The sequence below is a fragment of the Pteropus vampyrus genome, unplaced genomic scaffold, assembly GCF_000151845.1.
Source record: "Pteropus vampyrus isolate Shadow unplaced genomic scaffold, Pvam_2.0 Scaffold302, whole genome shotgun sequence".
Taxonomy (NCBI): domain Eukaryota; kingdom Metazoa; phylum Chordata; class Mammalia; order Chiroptera; family Pteropodidae; genus Pteropus; species Pteropus vampyrus.
The window spans coordinates 2,520,586-2,534,713 of record NW_011889083.1 but is presented as its reverse complement, the minus strand read 5'-3'; positions in this window follow the sequence as shown (position 1 = coordinate 2,534,713).

The following is a 14,128-nucleotide window of genomic DNA, read 5'->3' as shown; positions in this document are numbered from 1 at the left end:
GACACAAAAGACAGAGCTTTTTTTTTTTTTTTTTTTTTGTCTAAAATCACTCTGGGTCCCACTGACGAAAATCTAATAGCATCTTTGTTTCCAACACTTAAGCTTGCAGGGAAAATCCAAATCTTTTAGAGTAATATCTGAGGTACTTCACATTCAGGGCCCACGCTACCTTTCCAACTTAATCTTCTACCTTCCCCTGTAATGGTTCTTAAAATACAGTTTTTACCAGAATAATTCAGGGAAATCTACATATGCCAATTCTTGAGCCTCATTCAAAGACATTAGAAATCATTAAGCTTTGTTAGACCCAGAAAGATGAATTTTAACAAGGTCTCTGGATGATTCTGATTCAGGTGTTCTTTTGGAGACCACTCTAAGAACACTACCACAAGTGCTTTTTCTTTATAAATTTTTAAATTTAAGTATAGTTGGTATAAAATATTACATTAGTTATATTAGTTTCCAGTGTACAGTATAGTGATTTGATATTTTCATTCCTTACAATGTGATCACCCCACTAATTCTAGTAATCATGTGTCACTGTGCAAACTTATCACAATTGACTATATTTTTTTTTCACCTTTTCCACCCATACACCCACCCCCTTTCAACAAGTAATCATCCCTTTGGTCTCTGTCTCTATTAGTCTTTTTGTTTTGTTTTGTTTTGTTTTGTTTTGTTTGCTTGTTTCTTGTGTACTTTTTAGATTACACATATAAGTGAAACCATACAGTGTTTATCTTTCTTTGTCGAACTTATTCCACTTAGCATAATACCTTCTAGTACCATAAACTTTCACCTTTGTTATTTCTGGAGTAGGATTCAAAAATCAATAAATGGGAGACCAAACTTAGCAGGGTAAGCACAAGGAGATAAAGAACCCCAGCAGGACACAGTCAGACTTTCTTAAGGGTGCAAGTATAAATGGAAAGAGCATGAGTACCAAGCACAAAATAAGAGAAATTTACCACATTTCTTAGCACTTGGATATTCTGATATGATAAAGATAATTTCAAGGTATCCTGGAAAGTGGCAGGGTTGAGTACACAGGGTGAGAACTTCTGAAATGATAGAGTAAGTTGCTCAGTAGACTTGTTCTAGCAAAACAGCAATACCTGGTGAAAATTATTTCCAAAAATCATGTCAAGTCCCTGGAAAATATTGAAAGGGTACATAGCAAATGGAAAAAAAAATTCACTTGAGAAATCTACTCAGTCTCAGAAATAATTGTGAGATTCTGTGGTATTTGAGCCATGGCTCACTCTGTTGACATCGCCACCACCACCACCACCACCACAAAGCTCCACAGCTTCATAGTACAAAAGCTGTAATCTGAGTGCTCTACTCCAAACAGATGGGGCCAAGGTAATGGAAGGTTCCTCGAGGGGGACAAGCTGTGGTGTTCCTCACTCCTCTTAGCCTGTACTGCAAAAGCTATATTTCAGGCAGAAAAAGCCTAGAGAACATAGTAGGTCATAAGAATGAAGAATTTCCAAGCTCTGCCTGAGAAGACTAACTTTATTTGGAAGAGAGAATGGAGAACTCTATGCCTAGGACCTTAAGAGGTTGTCAAAAACAATAGAGATCTTGATAGAGAGAAATTAAGAGAAAGTTGGTAGCTCTTAAGGGGCTCAGATATATATTCGAATTGCCAGAAGAAAAAAATCAGCAAACTTAAAGATAGATGAATAGTGATTATGCAATCCTAGACAGAGAAAAAAATGAAGAAAAATGGACAATCTCAGAGAAATGTGTGACACCATTAAGCACACCAACATACAAATAATGGGAGTACCAGAAGGAGCTACAAGGAAGGAATGAAAAATGTCAAAGAAATAATGGCCAAAAACTGCAAATTTCATGAAAAAAATTTATCTACAAATCCAAGAAGCTCGATGAATTCTAAGTAGGATAAATATAAAGAGATTCACACATACCCAGACATATCTACTCAAAACATTAAAAGACAAAGAAGAAATCCTGAAAGAAGCAAAATAAAAATGACTGATCACATACCCCATAAGATTAATATGTAACACTTCATCATATACCATGAAAGTCAGAAGGCAGTGGAACACCATATTCAAAATGCTGAAGGAAATAACTGCCAGACAAGAATATTGTATCTAGCAAAACTATCTTTCACAAATGAAGCCAAACCTAAAATAATGTCAGATAAACCAAAGCATAGAATTTGTTAGTAGCAAATATAAATCCAACTGTATCAATAATAACATTGAATGCAAATGGCTTAAACAATTCAATCATAAGGCAGATATTTTCAGATTGGGAAAAAAAATAGATCCAACTATATACTGTCTATGTAAGAGATACTTTAGATTCAAACATGAGAATAGGTTGAAAATAAAAGGATGGAAAAAGATGTGCAATGTAAACAACAATCATAAAAGAGAAGAGATGGTTATACTAATATTAGAAAATAGATATTAAAACTAAAAATCTTACTAGAAGTGAAGAGAGACATTTCACAATGACAATCTATCAGGAAGATATAATCATAAGCATATATGAACATAACAGATCAAAATACATGAAGCAAAAACTGATTGAAAGGAGAGACAGACAACGATAATAGTTGGAGTTTCAACACTCATCTTTCAATAATGGGTATAATGATTAGGCAGAAGATCAACAAGGAAATACAGGAGTCAACAACAAAATACACAAACAAAACCTAACAGACATCTATAGAATACTCCAAAAATACACATTTTTCTGAAGAACACATGGAACATTCATCAGAATAGATCCTATGCTAGGACATAACATAAGACTCAATAAATCTGAAGAAGCTGAAATCACACAAAGCATGTTTTCAAATACAATGAAGGAAATTTGAAATCAACATTAAAAAGTTTGAGAAATACATACAAATGTGGAAATAAAACAAGACATTCCTAAATAATCAAAGGTCTGGAATTAACCCTTACATTAATTATCAAATGATTTTTAACACAGTGTACCAAGAAAATTCATGGGAAAAAATAATCTTTTCAATAAATGTTGCTGAGATATATCCACATGCAAAATAATAAGATTAGGCTCTCTACCTCACACCATCCTCGTGTGCTCATGCACGCACACACATATGCACGTGCACACACACACACACACACTCACAATGGATCATTGACCTGAACGTAAGACTTAAAAATTATAGAACTCTTAAAAGAAAATATAAGTGAAAATATCCATGCCCTTAGATTTGTTTCTCAGCATGACATCTAAAGCACAAATGACAAAAATAAAAGAAATAAATTATAAATTCCAGGTCCATTTTTCATTGCTGAGTTCTCAAAGAATGTAGAACTCCATTCTAAGGTCCCTTTAGACTATGATTACACCATTTTGTAACTATTCCTCCCTCATCGTTAATCAGTTTAGAAAAGTTCTTAAAATATCAATGGTGTTCAGTCCCTGTCAATCATTGTTCATGTTCAGTGCTACAATTATACAACTAGAATATTTTTATGTATGCAAATAACTATAATTAATTGATAAAAAGTGTTTTCATTAGAATAAATCTGTGAAATCATAACTTTCAGTATTAGCATCTGTTTCAACTATTCAAAAATAATCAGTATTCATTTCAAATTTCCACTTAAGAAACCATTTAAGTTTGGAGAATATTTTAACCATTTTTTCTCTGATTAAAAAGATAACATATAATTTTTCTGATATATGTATTTTATATAATCGATATTATGTTATATATAATTTTGTGTATTTTTTCTATATTCATAAATCAATACTTCCTATGTCATTCCTCAAAAACATGATAAAGACAATATATTGTTCCACTGCATTGATAAATATCAAATACTCTGGTTTAAAATGGGCAAATAACTTGAATAAACATTTTTCCAAAATAAGACATACAATGTTCAATAAGTACAGAAAGTGTGCTTGACATTACTAATCACCAGGGAAATACTAATTGAAACCACGACATATCACCTCACACCTGTTAGAATGTTTATTATCAAAAAACAAAACAAAAAAAACAAAAAACAATAACAAGTGCTGGTGAGGATGTAGAGAAAAGGAAACTCTTGTGTGCTGTTGGTGAGAATGAAAAACTCTTTGGAGGTTCTTCATTGTGGTTCTGATTTTCACTTCCCTGAGATTATCCTTTCTTGGTTGTCATTTTTTACCTATAAAAAATAAATTAGGTCTTTGGTTTGAGAAATCAAGACTTGGTAACAAGTCAATGATTGTACTATGTATCTCTGCTCTGAAATATTTTGGAAATGTTAGAAAAATATGACATAAATAATAGAGTTTGATGAATACGCTGAGTGAGAGAGAGACAGAAAAATTTTAAAAAACCAAAACCCTTCAAATATTCTCAGGTCACAAATAATTTCAAAATCACTTAATAGCAGAAGTTGGAACCTTCCATTAAATTCCTCTTAATAATTGAGAAGTAACTTATTAGTACTATGATAAAGTAATTACAAAAAGTATTTTAAAAGGTAAAGAGTTTTTCAGTAAGTTTCATGATTAAGATATTTTATAACATTTTGTCAGATTTTAAGTTTCTGTTAATTCATTAAATGTGAAAATCTAATGTTGTTTTATGCTTATTATTTCTAATAAAAATACCCAGAACATTTATATGTAATTCTCTGTGATGCTGGACACTTACTACCTTGAACTAGACTATGCATCCTCCTTTAATGTTTCATAGCTTCATCTTTGTGTTATTGATTCACTGTTTTTCATCATCCTCTCCCCTTGGCAGAATATCTAATACAAGACCATATAAATGGATAGATAGATAGATGATGATGATGATGATAGATGATAGATAAATAGATAGATCGATAGATAGATAGATAGATAGATAGATAGATAGATAGATAGATAGATAGACAGGCAGACAGACAGACAGACAGACAGACAGACAGACAGACAGACAGACAGACAGACAGATAGATAGATAGATAGATAGATAGATAGATAGATAGATAGATAGATAGAGATAGCAGGCCATGAATAAATGAATGAATAGGTGGTTATGGTCCCCTTTGCCCTGAACCATGCCTTCTACATTTTCATGAAAAGATAAAAAGTAAAGGAGGCTTTTCTTCTTTAACATAAATTATACAATCGTTTCCATCAATGTCAGTCAGGTAATGTCCAAGACATTCCAGTTGGACATCTTAATATATACAAGTGTGATAGTTCAAAGAAATTGGTGCTTCCAAATGTCTTAGATATATGGAAAAATAACATAAAATACCAGTAATTTTCATTTGATATTTCATTGGGATTCCTCTTACATAATAATGCACGAGGTGTTTTACAATAAGATTCTTTTCAATTCTACAATAAAATTGGATATTAATGCCTTATACTTTATATTTTAACATAAAAGTGAAGCCTTAAACTCTCAATTTTTATTTTATTTAATCACTGAAAACCAAAATACATTATTCAAAAATTGAAAATGTTATACCCAGGTATCATAAAACAGACACATATAATATATCTGAATTTGTACATCATCTAAAATGTGTCAAGTTATTCAAAGATATACACAAAATTTATTTTGTATCTTTTTTGTCTACTATGAATTATTTTTCAAACATACTGTTTTACTTCAGATCAACTGTTTTTCCCAGCAGTATTAGAGATAAGGATATAATTTTGCTTAACTTACATAACCTTCCCAAGGCTATGCAACTATATTTCAATAAATATTAACTAATGTCATTAAAATCCTAATCTTTAAAATGCATTGAGAGAGAGAGAGAGAGACTGAGAGAGAGAAAGAGAGAAAGAAAGGGAGCGTGTGGGAGAGGGGTAGAAAAAGCTTGAAAAACAGGTCGAGATTTTGAGGTGTTTCTGGCACTTACTAAATGAATGCTGAAGTCTTTTTTTCCCCCAGATGCTCAGATATTTTGCCAAAATGTGCTAAAACAAAATCATTTAGGGAATATGAGCTAGCCTAGAGGTTAACAAAACCTCCAACTTCACAGTCTTCTACAAATTATGATATGAAAACAACATAATTTTAAACTATCAAATATTTCAATTCATTCTGTTTGTTTCTATGACATATTTATCCCATATGAAAGATTTGCTAAAGGAGTTATAACAGCCTTCTGGGACAGAAAGAGTAAGTTTTCTGTAGAAAATGTTAAATTAATTTTGATGGTGATGTAAAGTTAAGGAAAGGTTGTTAAGGGATGGCTTGCTGCCACAGGGTGGGGTTTTGTTTTGGTATCCTTTAAGAGTCTGCAGGTGTTTGGCACCAGTTAAAATCAAGGCCAGCTGTGATATTTCAGTTCTAATATTTCCCTCCCAATATTCTCAGAAGTGAGGCTTCAGAGTGATGTCTTACACCTGATATATTCAACTTGTGTGGTACAAATGTGGAGACTATTAAATAACACCAGTTTTGTTACATCCTTTGCCCTCTCTTCCCCACCCAAAGGTCACAGCATCAAGGAGAAATAAAAACAATAATCAGAGAGTTAGTCTTTTATATATTTATATATATATTATATATATGTATATATAATATATATATATATTTTCTCATTTGAGCAGTTCATTCAAAGATGGTGATACACTAGAATCGCCAAACATAGAGTCTTAAGCAAAATATAAAAAGCAGGATGATATATTCCCTTTTTGATTCTCATAGTAGATAATGATGCTTTTAAGTCCTCTCAATGGTGAAATCCATACCTATTTTTGCAGTAATATAAATAGTATCTATGAAAAGTTGCATTTTCTTTTAAGTTTGTTTGTGTTGGAAAACTTCAAACCACAATGTATTTCATGCACATGTTCCCAAAGGTATATTAAAGGACCATACCGAGGTCATTTAATAAGTTTTTTAAGCTTTTTAAGAATTCCTTTAATGTACTACACAATTTTGGCCTGATTAAAAGAAAATATTTTAAGAAAGCATTTGGGAAACAACTATTAAAAATCTATATGCGGATATCTATGTTATACTTCTACAAGGTAAAGAGTTTTCCACAAATAGTTTATCATTGAAGGACAAAAACAACCAGACTACCACAAAAGGGGTTTTGGATCAAAACTTCTCAGACATATTAATAAGTACAAACCAAAACCTCCCATAGTATTATTGATTGACTTAAGAGTAGATGCCTGTACAATCATTTTAACTGTGCAGAGGTCCAAGACATACAATCAGAGGATGAAAATAGAGGACCTTGCACCTATTCAAGAAAATCATCTGCCATTTCAATTGAGTCAAAAAGTCAAATTTTCTCTAGATGTGAAACAATGATGAAATTATTTAGGTTGAAAATAGTTTTTACCATCAAGTAAATTTTTGTTGTCTACCAAGATGAAAATATAAATTGTAAATTAAATGTACGTGGTCCACTTGATAGCTGACCCACAGAAAATGCTCCCCTATTTTTTGATGTTTCTTATCTTTTTTTTGAGGGGGGAGGGTAGACATACCCCTTTCACTTCATCAAAATCTCACTTCCTGCACCATGTTCCAGGCCTTGTACTTCACCCAAATCAATTTTCAGTTGAACTAGCAGCTGTGCTGGCACAGTGCACATAGAGAGCTGGGCCATGGGCGCCCCCAGTGCAGTCTCACATCTGAATAGAAGTGGCCAGTTCCATGTACCCCAGGGCCAAAAAACTGCACTGCTCATCAGGAGAAAAACAAGGGAGAACACCTTAAACGGAAATTATACTTTTACAGAAAATAAAAAATAAAAGGATTTTCAGTAATCAGAAATGATTAAGGGTTGAGAACTTGACAGAGACTTTACAGATATATTTTCTTAAAAGAATATTAGTTAGAGCTCAATTTTAAGCTAACAATCTCCAACCTCACAGCTATGCTAGATTTGACTCTATCCCCTAAACAAAGGTAAATAAAAGAAAGGGTTTTTTTTTTTTAACAAAAATCTAACTGTAAAAGGCACCATGAAGACCAGAGCCACTATGTTCATTAAGCATTTACCACTTCGCAATACCTACTATGTGCGCTTAATAACATTATCTCATTTAACACTTACAGTAATGTGGAGAAAAGATCCTATTTACCGCTTTACAGTTGAAGAAACTGAAGCCTAGAAAGTTTATAAAACTGCCCAACAATTTTTACTCCATGGTGTTAAACATTATGTTATGTGTAGTCCACTGAGCTTTCCAACCAAAGGCTTTCCAACTGAGCTTGTCAGCCCCACTCACGGGTGTATAGTAGCCACTTGATTGTTGGGAAAATCTATACCCTGCAGAGAATCAACTCATTCATTCTCTGATTCATGCATCAACAAATATTTATTGTGTAACTGCTGTTTAAGGCTATTTGGAATTTAGTTTTCAGAAAGGAAGAGAATTATTAAACCCATGCTAAATCTCTAGCACCTGGTACATAGTAAGCATAATAAAAGGTTTGTTAATTACATTTTTGATGTAGTCATTTTTTGAGGTGTCATCTTAAAGTGTGTGCTTTTAAATAATTTAGTTTATACAAATTTTTAAAAACTCAGTTACCACATGACCCAGCATCCTTCTGGGCATCTACCCTCCAAAATTTAAAACATTTATTCATAAAGATACATGCATGCCAAAGTTCACTGCAGCATTATTCATGGCGGCCAAGACATGAAAACAACTGAAGTGTCCTTCAATAGATGACTGAATAAAGAAGATGTGGCACATATGTACAATGGAATATTATTCATTCATAAGAAAAGATGAAATACTGTCATTTGCGACAACATATATAGATCTTGAGATTATCATGTGAAGTGAAATAAGTCAGACAGAAAAAGTTTAAAACCATACAATTTCATTCGTACATGGGATATAAAACTGAAAGCAACAAATAAACAAGACAAACAAATATCCATAGACATGAACAACAGTTTAGTGGTTACCAAATGAAAAAGGGGAGAGAGGATGTAGGTAAGTATAAAGAGGATCGAACATATGGTGACAGAAAGAGATTTAACTTTGGGTGGTAAATACACAATGCAATATACATATGACGTATTATTAAATTGTACACTTGAAACCTATATAATTTTGTTAACCAATATTACCCCAATAAATTTAAAAAATCAAATTTAAAAAAACTCCCTGATTTTTTCACATCCTACATTCCTTTCAAAGTTCAAAAATATATGGACTTTTTTCTAAAAGAGCCAAACATTTCCAAGAAGGGAAGATGGTGCCCTTGCCTCTTGTGTGGGAAACTACTACTTAAAATTGCCAGAGTCATCCTTGCTTATTTTTAAAATTTAATAGTACTACATTGCTCTCTAGTCTTACTAAAAATTCAGATAAATTTTATACACACAGTTTAGCATTTAAATTCCAAAGAAGAAAGAAATTATTATATAAGAGAGATCAATTTTACTCTTGTAACTAGAGTAAAATTGTCAGTAACTATCACTGTATGGTTAAAAATTTTTGAGGTTAGAATTGTAACAATTAAAAACTACATTTCAGTGAGTAAGAAAGCAGTTTTCAGAGACACTGGGGTAAAAGGAAAAGTTGATGTCCCAGCTTAGGTAATATCAATTTTCTCCCTTTGGAAAATGGGCCAAGTACTGAAAATATGCCATAGATCAATAATAGAAATTTCTTTTAGATCAAAAAGAGTTGAGATACAAAGGTTAAAATAATTAAACTGAACTACAAGGGAAAACTGGGAATGAAAATTGTAGTACATTCAATCTGAACTAGCCAATAAACAATTTTAAGGTGGTGAGTAGGAACCTGGATCCTTGCTCATCGAAGCCCAAAAAGTAGGTAATGTTAGAATGCAGCTAAAGATTCTTTTAAATATCAGTCTTTGGTGACTTTTTCCATAATAAAACACAGGTGGATCAACAGAAATGCTGATGGAAAAACTCTTATGAAATATCTCTAGTGAAATGTGCCCTCAAACTGAGTGAAAAATGAAGTCCTACACACCTCAGTACCCCTTTTAAGCAGAGAATTAATAATAAAACCCACCCATTCCTCTACAACAGCTTAAAGCCAAAGCTTTTCCTTATTCAAAGTTATGAAGTGAGAAAACCGGCCTTCTGGTCTACTACATTCAGAGTGCTATCTGAATTCTTCACACTGCTACCTCAGCTCAAGGAATCACCAGGCATTAATCCAATGATGTGGTGGAGACCCTCTCACATCAACTCAGGACATATCAAGTGAGATCCCTCACCTCAAATACTTATTGATTGTTTTATTATGGACAAAGCCTTGCCATAGTTACAATCTTAGCAGGATGTTGCCTATATGAACTGTAATAGTAAGAATAGCCACCCAGGTCCCAGTGTTGAAAATCCACCATTAGAGATGTAATTCCTCCTACTTCCATCCTTATATACTTTTTGACAGAGTCCCCTGGAGAAGAAAGATTATGTGGAAAATAATATTGAGTTTCAATGTATCATTAAACTCTTTATGAAAATAATAATAATAATACCATTGCAATTTTGAGCATGATGTCATTGTGAAAAGTATTATTTAGGTCTCAGTCACAGTGTATCAAGTTAAAAATACTGATATACTAAATTATTCCTCAAAACAAAACTAAACTAATGTGATTGTTTTAAAAGAAAGTTACATGTTATATTAACATTACATTTAAAGTACATCAGAATTAACAGCTACAACCATTAGCCTAAAAAAAATCTTAGCTACTTATTTATTCATACTGTGACTTACTAATCAAAGTCCTTTGCTTCTGTTTTGTTTTTACTATAATTTAAAATTGTACTTCACAGACATAAAACTTAGTTGATTCCCTTTATTTTCTCTATTAAGAAAGAAAGGGGACCTAATTCATTAATGATATTTACTGTTTTATATTTCTTCTCTATTAAGACAGTGAACAAAATCTTGAATCCTCAAAGACAATTCAACGTTCATAGTTTGTAATATATGAAGAATTTCAGAATTGCTAATTGTTAAAATAGCAAACAACTTTTAAAGTAACAATCTAGGTGAAAAGAGGTTTTTTTTAAGTATTAGACTAATGGCAGCAAGTAAATTACTTCATAAATACAAAAGGATTAGTGCAAATATAGTAGAAATATTTAGTATTCATGTACTTCTATTCAGCTCTCTCATACATACATCGAATTAATCTCAGATCTGCAGATTCCATGAGAAGTTACATTAGAGAAATGCAATTCTTCCACTATTGGAAAAAAGTGCAAAAACAGTATCAATACTTTGAAGTCACTTCTCTAATAATGTTCATATATATTTTTATATAAAATAATTTATATAATTATTGTATATAATATTATAAAAATTTCCATATAAATAAAGAACTTATAAATTTTTAATGAAGGTAGTATTACATTTCACTAGGAATGTAATTAATTCCATTCATGTATCCATTTATTCTACAACCATTTAGAGAGTGCCTACTATATACCTGGCATTCATTGTTGTCTTTAAATATAATGCCTTCCCTTTTCTCTCCATTATGATGAACAAAGATTTTTCATTATACGTTTTAATTATAGATCAGTAATGTTAATTATCTCAACTTAGTACACAATAAAATACTTTATTTCTAAATATTGAAATGAGAACACCACCCTTCAAGATTAAATGTTTTGCATTAATTTAGTCTTCGCATCCATATTTTCTTTTCAATGACTGTTAAAGTCATCACTAGGCCAAGAGTTTCTAAGATATATATATCACCAGAATGATATATGCTGAAAGAATAAAAGAGATACTTCGAACCTGGAGCCTTTTCAATCAGGGTTTCAATTATTTAAGTTTTCATAAACAGTGTTGTAAGGATTGGTCTGAAAAACTTTAGACAAGTGAACTTATCACCACTGAACTTACACAAGTGGCTGGAAAGATCTACTCAGAAAATGCATGTCAGTATCCAAACAAACCCAAACTTCATGCTTGCCAACGGAAAACTCAGGGGGAATAGTTGAAGTTTTGGTATTTACATAAGCTTTTCACCACTGGGCAAAAGAGAGGGATTTATTTCATGTTATGGAAAACAACAGATGCACTTTAGAAATGAGACTGTGGAGTGTCTGGAGCTGCAGTTGTGACCATTGTTTGTGTATTTGTGTGAGTGTGGGCATGGAAGTGTTCATAAATGCCTAAAACTCAGTCATTCACAGAAAATCTCTGCATTCCTCTGCTCCCAGAGGAAACATTCATCATTTTCTTCTGAAACTCTCTCTCTTGATCTAAATCTGATGTGGAATCCTTTCTTTTATCTATGCAAAAAAGCTGGAAGCGCATGTTTTTATTAGCCACAAAAATTCTGCTAAAATAAACGTAAAGAGCTGATCTAAATCACTCAAAGCAATACAATCTTGAAGATAAAACAAGAAGGGTGTCCTTAGATTCAGTTTAGTGAGCCTCCAAGCTAGAGCTTCCTCTGGGAGACTCATAAAACAATTCAGATTTAATTATGAACTTACTCAATTAACCCTGACATTTAATTCTAGATTTTTGTTTAATTCATTTGATGTCAGATTAGGTATTGTTAATCAGATAGCATCATTTAGGTAGATGAAACACTGCTACATAAAGATGAATTTGAGTTTAAATTTCTTAACATCAATTTTAACTTAAAAACAAACAATAAACTCTTTTTATAGAATGGATCAAAGTTGCAGCCAAATCCAAGACCTGAGAGAAATTAATAAAAGAGATTAGGCTGTGAAGATGGGAGTTGGAAATAATGGTAACATTGATAACTAAATGCTTTTCATTAAATTGGTCTGTATTTTGTAGTTTTTAACCTCACGAGCATACTCTATGGTAAGTACTAAACTCATTTGACAAAAAGGAGACTCAGGTTCAGAGAATTAACTTGCTCAAATTAACAGTTTCCTCATTCAACTTTTTTGAGGTATGATTGACAAATAAAAATTGTATATATTTAGTTTGCACAATATAATTTTTAAGGAATGCAATGTAAAGATTTAATTTGCATAACATCGTGAAATAATAACAACAATCGAGTTAATTAACACTTCCATCAACTCAGTTACCATTTTTTGTGTGGGTGATGAGGACACTTAAGATCTACTCTTAGGAAATTTTAAGTGTAAAATACAGTATTATTACCTATAATCACCATGCTGTAAAACTAATTCTCATAATTTATTCATCTTATAACTGAAAGTTTATACCATTTAATCAATATTTCCCCATTTCCCCCACACTCTAGCCCCTGGACAACACCATTCTACATTTTGATTTTATGAGTTTGACATTTTTTAAGATTCCACACATAGGTGAGATCATGGAGTCTTTGTATTTCTGCGTCTGGCTTATTTCACTTTACACTAAGATGCTCCTTCACTTCCACCTTATATATCTTAAGATATATCTCATTACATAATACTCATTCATTCCTGATGCTTTTAGCAAGAGCTTGTTTTGTGCCAGTCATGGGGATTACAACAACAAAAACTTTCTATATTCAGAGATCATATAGTTTAATGAGGAACACAGCTATGGGAATTGATGAATTACAATGCAGGATGCTGAAATAAAAACATAAATGGACAACTTACAGTTGATGCACCAAAAAGGGAGACCTGAACTGGACTTGGGAGTCAGGAAAGGGTTAAAATCTGAGGTGACATTTGAGTCAAGTGTTGAAGGATGAGCTAAAATTTTCCATGTGAAAGATGGAAGGATTTTTGAGGCAGAGAGAGAGCAATGTATACAAAAACCCAACCTGGAAATAATCTGAAATCTCCTGTGACCTGAATGGTGAAAGATGAAATGGGAAAAGAAGGCTGTAACCAGAGTGTAAGGCATCTTGTCTTCTATGTTAAGGATATTGGATTTCCACTGGTGATGAGGAACCCAGAGGGGTCTTTCAGCAGAGGATTGACATAATCATACAGAGAGTGTAAGAATATAGATGATACTAGAGATAAAGAAACTTAACAGGAGGCAACATACTCTCTCCCTCTGAAGCATCTTAAATTTGCCTCTTTATCATTATCTTCCATATTACTGTCAATCATAAACAACTTTCCATTCAGAAAAAATTTTTCTCGACATCCTTACCTCTTTTTGTTACTATCTTATTTGTTTCCAATCTATCATTACTGCTTGAGCCTCTGAAGTCTGACTT